Consider the following 6,491-nt stretch of genomic DNA (forward strand, 5'->3'; position numbering starts at 1 on the left):
GGCCCAGGTGTTGACGGGGCTGGGAGGCAGGTTCTTCATCCAAGTGCGCGTCGTCCCCTCAAGCATCATTGTAAAGTACTTGGCACATACTGCCTCGTTAACATCAAGCATGTCCATTGCAAGCTCGTAGCTTTCAATCCACGCCCCTGGCTCGAGATCTGGCGTGTAATTGGGAACCTTCGCGGGCCTTTGAAATCCTTAGGCATATGCTCGTTGCGGAGGGCGGGTGACAGATAGGGTATCCCAATGTTCCTACCACCTGACTCGGCCTGCATGGGGGAAGGCAACACATAAGCCGGATAGCCTTGACCCGCCGCGGTCGCCATCTCCGTCAAGCGGGCGGCTCGTGCTGCATCCACGAGGTCTCGAGACCGGGTGTCAGGTATCCCGGACGGGTTGATTTGCGGAGGCCATCGCCGTTCACTGCTGGACACCGCGGGCGGGTCATCATGACGGTTCCTGGTATGACTTGCTTGAGGTCTGGAGTGTAGCCGCTCGCGGCAATATGAATACTGCTCCTGTTGGACCACCGCCATTTTCAACATCTCAATGGTGTTCCTTGCCTCTACCTCAGCTAGAGAATTTCCTTGGATGGGAAGAGACTCGAGGTTGCGGGTCACCACCAGTATGTTATCAACGGGGTTTGAAAAGTGACGCCGCCGCTTTTGAAAGCGTGGTCCTTGAGCCGGTGTCGGCTGAGGCTCCTGTCGGTTGGGCGGCGGCAGAGCTGGGTCAATGCGCTAGGTAACTTGCCATGGCCGGTTAGGCTCCATCCCAGGTGTATGTGGGATGTCAAAGAGTCGAGTTAGATTCAGATCGGCTGGCAGACGATTGCGATGCCTCCTCTGGTGAATCGCATCGGAAGCGCCCTATTGTCGTTCAAGCTGCCATCCCTCAACACTTAGCCGCTCTTTCTCCGCGGCGATTTGGGCATGTTGGGTTGCCATCCTGGCGGCTTCACCTTCAGTGTCGCGTTGGATCTTCTCCATCTCCTTTCTTAGTTTCACTAACTCGGCGTTGACCTGTTCTTGGTTCTCTGCCGTCACAGTAATCGCCGTGAGTTTGGCCATCTCTGCTACAAAATCTGCCATGGCTAGAGCCGGAGTCTTTCCTGATCCGGTGGCTTCATTTTTGCCAGCTGTGATTGGCTGAGGTGCTGTTTCTCCCGCCATGTAGATGGCAACCTGACGATTGGGTCCTTCAACGTCCTCGGAGATTGCTGCCTCAGGCAATCCCGCAAGCCTCCCTTCGTGGAGAGGATAGATCGAATCCGTGTCGCCAATGGATGACTCGTCGTCCGAGTTGACTCGGGTGTTCTCCTGGATCACCGGCTCATCCGGTTGGTCGATTCCCTGCGTAAAACCAACGAAGGTATGGTGTTTCCTGACTTGATGTTTGGCAGGATGGGCATACCGGGCCGGCTCGACGATGTCGGTTGATACGTCCATTTTGCATCATGCTTTCATGTTGATATTTATCGCTTTTTGGGCTGTTATTACACTTCACGGTACAATACGTATGCCTTTTCTCTCTTATTTTGCAAGGTTTACATGAAGAGGGAGAATGGCAGTAGCTGGAATTCTGGCTGGAAAAAGGAGCAAGTTTGAGATACCTATTCTGCGCAACTCCAAAAGCCGTGAAAATCAACGAGGATTTTTTTGGGATTTATAAAAAATACTGGGTCAAAGAAGTACCAGAGGGGCGCCAGCAGGAGGCCACAAGCCTGCTAGGTGCGGCCTCCCCCCTAGCCGCAGCTAGGGGGCTTGTGGGCTCCCACTTGGCCCTCTGGCCCCCCTCTTTTGCTACAAGAAGGGTTTTGTTCTAGAAAAAATCAAGAGGAGGCTTTTTGAAGGATTCGCCGCCGCCACGAGGCGGAACTTGAGCAGAACCAATCTAGAGCTCCGGCAGGACGATCCTGCCGGGGAAACTTCCCTCCCGGAGGGGGAAATCGTCGCAATCGTCATCACGAACACTCCTCTCATCGGAGGGGACTCATCACCATCAACATCTTCATAAGCACCATCTCATCTGCAAACCCTAGTTCATCTCTTGTAACCAATCTCCGTCTCGCGACTCCGATTGGTACTTGTAAGGTTGCTAGTAGTGTTAATTACTCTTTGTAGTTGATGCTAGTTGGATTACTTGGTGGAAGATTATATGTTCAGATCCTTATTGCTATTCATTACCTCTCTGGTCATGAATATGATTATTCTTTGTGAGTAGTTACTTTTGTTCCTGAGGACATGGAATAAGTCATGCTATAAGTACTCATGTGAATTTAGTATTCGTTCGATAATTTGATGTGTTGTATGTTGTCTCTCCTCTAGTGGTGTTATGTGAACGTCTGATACGTCTCCAACGTATCTATAATTTTTGATGGTTTCATGCTATTATCTTGTCAAACTTTGGATGTTTTGCATGCCTTTTATTTATTTTTTCGAACTAACGTATTAACTCAGTTCCAAGTGCCAGTTCCTGTTTTTTCCATGTTTTTGACCCCTTCCAGAGGAGATTTTGAAACGGAGTCCAAACGGAAGAAAATCCCCGAAAAGAATTTTTTTGGAACAGAAGAAGATCGAAGAACTTGGGAGCCAAGCCAGAAGAGCCCCTGGGGCCCCACAAGCCCCCACCCCACGGCCAGGGGGGCCGCGCCATCCAGTCTTGTGGGCCCCCTGGAGGTCCCCTGAACTAGGTCTTTCGCCTATATAATACGAAAAATTCCAGAAAAAATCAGGAGATCATCGCAATCGCTTTTCCGCCGCCGCAAGCTTCTGTCTCCGCAAGATCCCATCTGGGGCTTCTCCATCAACACCATGACCTCTCCAATGACGCGTGAGTAGTTCACCATACGGGTCCATAGCTAGTAACTAGATGGCTTCTTCTCTCTCTTGGATCTTCAATACAAAGTTCTCCATGATCTTCATGGAGATCTATCCGATGTAATCTTCTTTTGCGGTGTGTTTGTCGATATCCGATGAATTGTGGATTTATGATCAGATTATCTATGAATCTTATTTGAGTTTCTTCTGGTCTCTCTTATGGATGATTTCATATCCTTGTAATTCTCTTCGAGTTGTGGGTTTTGTCTGGCCAACTAGATCTATGATTCTTGCAATGGGAGAAGTGCTTGGTTTTGGGTTCATACCGTGTGGTGACCTCACCCAGTGACAGAAGGGGTAGCGAGGCACGCATCATGTTGTTGCCATCACGGGTAGAAAGATGGGGTTTTCATCATTGGTTTGAGACTATCCCTCTACATCATGTCATCTTGCTTAAAGCGTTACTCTGTTCGTCATGAACTCAATACACTAGATGCATGCTGGATAGCGGTCGATGTGTGGAGTAATAGTAGTAGATGCAGAAAGTATTCGTCTAGTTGTGTCGGACTTGATGCCTATATGTATGATCATTGCCTTAGATATCGCCATGATTTTGCGCGGTTCTTTCAATTGCTCGACAGTAATTTGTTCACCCACCGTAATACTTTCTATTTTGCGAGAAGCCTCTAGTGAACACTATGGCCCCCAGGTACTACTCCACACCATATTTTCAGACTTACACTTTTTACTCCGTTGCACTTTCCTCCTTCAGATCTCAGTTTGCAAACAATCTTGAAGGGATTGACAACCCCTTTGAAGCGTTGGGTTCAAGCTTGTTTGTGTTTGCGCAGGTACTCTGGACTTGACGAGACCCTCCTTCTGGATCGATACCTTGGTTCTCAAACTGAGGGAAATACTTACTGCTCCTGTGCTGCATCACCCTTTCCTCTCCAAGGGAAGAACCAACGCAAGCCCAGCCTTTGTCAACGTGTCAACTTCTAGCGCTGTTGTCTGTGGGATAGCAACATCGACTACATAACACTTCACCATTATTTGGCCCTAGAGGAAGGCATTGGGAAGTAGTAAGTAGATGATGGGTTGCTAGAGTGACAGAAGCTTAAACCCTAGTTTATGCGTTGCTTCGTAAGGGGCTGATTTGGATCCACTAGTTTAATGCTATGGTTAGAGTTTGTCTTAATTCTTCTTTCGTAGTTGTGGATGCTTGCGAGAGGGGTTAATCATAAGTGGGATGCTAGTCCAAGTAAGGGTAGTACCCAAGCGCCGGTCCACCCACATATCAAACTATCAAAGTAATGAACGCAAATCATATGAACATGATGAAAACTAGCTTGACAGAAATTCTCATTTCTCCTCGGGAGCGTTTTACCTCCTATAAGAGTTTGTCCAGGCTTGTCCCTTGCTACAAAAGGGATTGGGTGACTTTCTGCTCCGTTGTCACTTTTGTTACTTGCTACTTGCTGTGAATCATCTCACCACACAACTACTTGTTACCGATAATTTCAGTGCTTGCAGATATTACCTTGCTAAAAGCCACTTATCAGATCCTTCGGCTCCTCGTTGGGTTCGACACTCTTACTTATCGAAAGGACTACGATAGATCCCCTATACTTGTGGGTCATCAAGACTCTTTTCTGGCACCGTTGCCGGGGAGTGAAGCGCCTTTGGTAAGTGGAAATTGGTAAGGAAAGATTTATAGAGTGTGCTAAAATTCATTGTCACTTGTCACTACGGAAACTAATCCTTTGAGGGGCTTGTTCGGGGTATCTTCACCTCGAACGGAAGCACAAAGAGTTGCTCCTCAACCTGCTGCACCTACTGAAAATATTTGCTATGAATTTCCTTCGGGTATGGTTGGGAAACTGCTGGCTAATCCTTTTACAGGAGATGGAACATCACATCCAGACATGCATCTAATCTATGTAGATGAAGTTTGTGGTTTATTTAATCTTGCATGTGTTGCCCGAGGATGAGGTCAAGAAGAAGGTCTTTCCCTTATCTTTGAGGGATAAGGCGTTGACATGGTATAGTATATGTGATGATACTGGATCATGGAACTACAATCGGTTGAAATTGGAATTTCATCAAAAGTTTTATCCTATGCATCTAGTACATCGTGATCGGAATTATATTTATTATTTTGGGCCTCGTGACAGAGAAAGCATAGCTCAAGCTTGGGAGAGGCTTAAATCAATGCTATATTCATGCCCCAACCATGAGCATTCGAGAGAAATTATCATTCAGAACTTCTATGCTCGGCTTTCTCATGATGATCGCACCATACTTGACACTTCTTGTACCGGTTCTTTTATGAAGAGAGATATTGATTTCAAATGGAATTTATTGGAAAGAAATAAACGCAACTCTGAAGATTGGGAGCTTGATGAAGGTAAGGAGTCAGGTATGAATTTCAAGTTTGATTGCGTTAAATCCTTTGTTGAAACAAATACTTTTTGTGATTTTAGCGCTAAGTATGGACTTGACTCTGAGATAGTAGCTTCATTGTGTGAATCATTTGCTGCTTATATTGATCTCCCCAAAGACAAGTGTATTAAATATCATCCTCCCTTAGAAGTCAATGTAGTTAAACCCAGTCCAGTTGAAGAGAGATTCATTGCCTATAATGATCCTATTGTTCCGAGTGCTTACATTGAGAAACCACTTTTCCCTCTTAGGATAAAGGATCGTTCTAAAGCTTCAACTATGATACGTAGAGGCTACATTAGAACACCTACACCCCCTGAGAAAATTAGAGTTGAACCTAGCATTGCTATTATCAAAGATCTCCTGTCTGACAATGTTGATGGCCATAATATTCACTTCTGTGAAGATGCTCCTAGAATTGCTAAACCACACGCTAGAGACAAACATAGGCCTGTTGTTGGCACGCATGTTGTTTCTGTTAAGATAGGAGATCATTGTTATCATGGTTTATGTAACGTGGGTGCTAGTGTTAGTGCAATACCTCAATCCTTATATGATGAAATCAAAGACGAGATTGCACCTGTTGAGATAGAGCCTATTGATGTTACTATTCAGCTTGCGAATAGAGATACCATCTGCCCTGTGGGAATTGTTAGGGATGTTGAAGTCTTGTGTGGTAAAACGAAGTATCCTGCTGATTTCCTCGTTCTTGCTACCACCCAAGATAGCTTTTATCCCATCATATTTGGCAGACCCTTCCTCAATATAGTCAATGCTCATATTGACTGTGAGAAGCAAACTGTCACTGTTGGCTTTGAAGGTGTGTCACATGAGTTCAATTTCTCCAAGTTTGGTAGACAACCTCATGAAAAAGCGTTGCCTAGTAAGGATGAAACTATTGCCCTATATTCTATTGTCGTGCCTCCTAATGATCCTTTAGAGCAATACTTGCTTGAGCATGAAAATGATATGCATATGGATGAAAGGGATGAAATATTGCCCAAAGGGTGATCCTGTGTTCGAGCTTAAATAGTTGCCTGATACTCTTAAGTATGCTTATCTTGATGAAAAAGAGATATATCATGTCATAATTAGTGCTAGCCTCTCAGAGCATGAAGAAAATAAGTTACTAAAAAGTCTGAGGAAGCACCGTGCTGCTATTGGATATACTCTTGATGATCTCAAGGGCATTAGTCCCACTCTATGCCAGCACAAGATTAAAATTGATCC

Source organism: Hordeum vulgare, chromosome 1H, assembly GCF_904849725.1.
Source record: "Hordeum vulgare subsp. vulgare chromosome 1H, MorexV3_pseudomolecules_assembly, whole genome shotgun sequence".
NCBI classification, from domain to species: Eukaryota; Viridiplantae; Streptophyta; class Magnoliopsida; order Poales; family Poaceae; genus Hordeum; species Hordeum vulgare.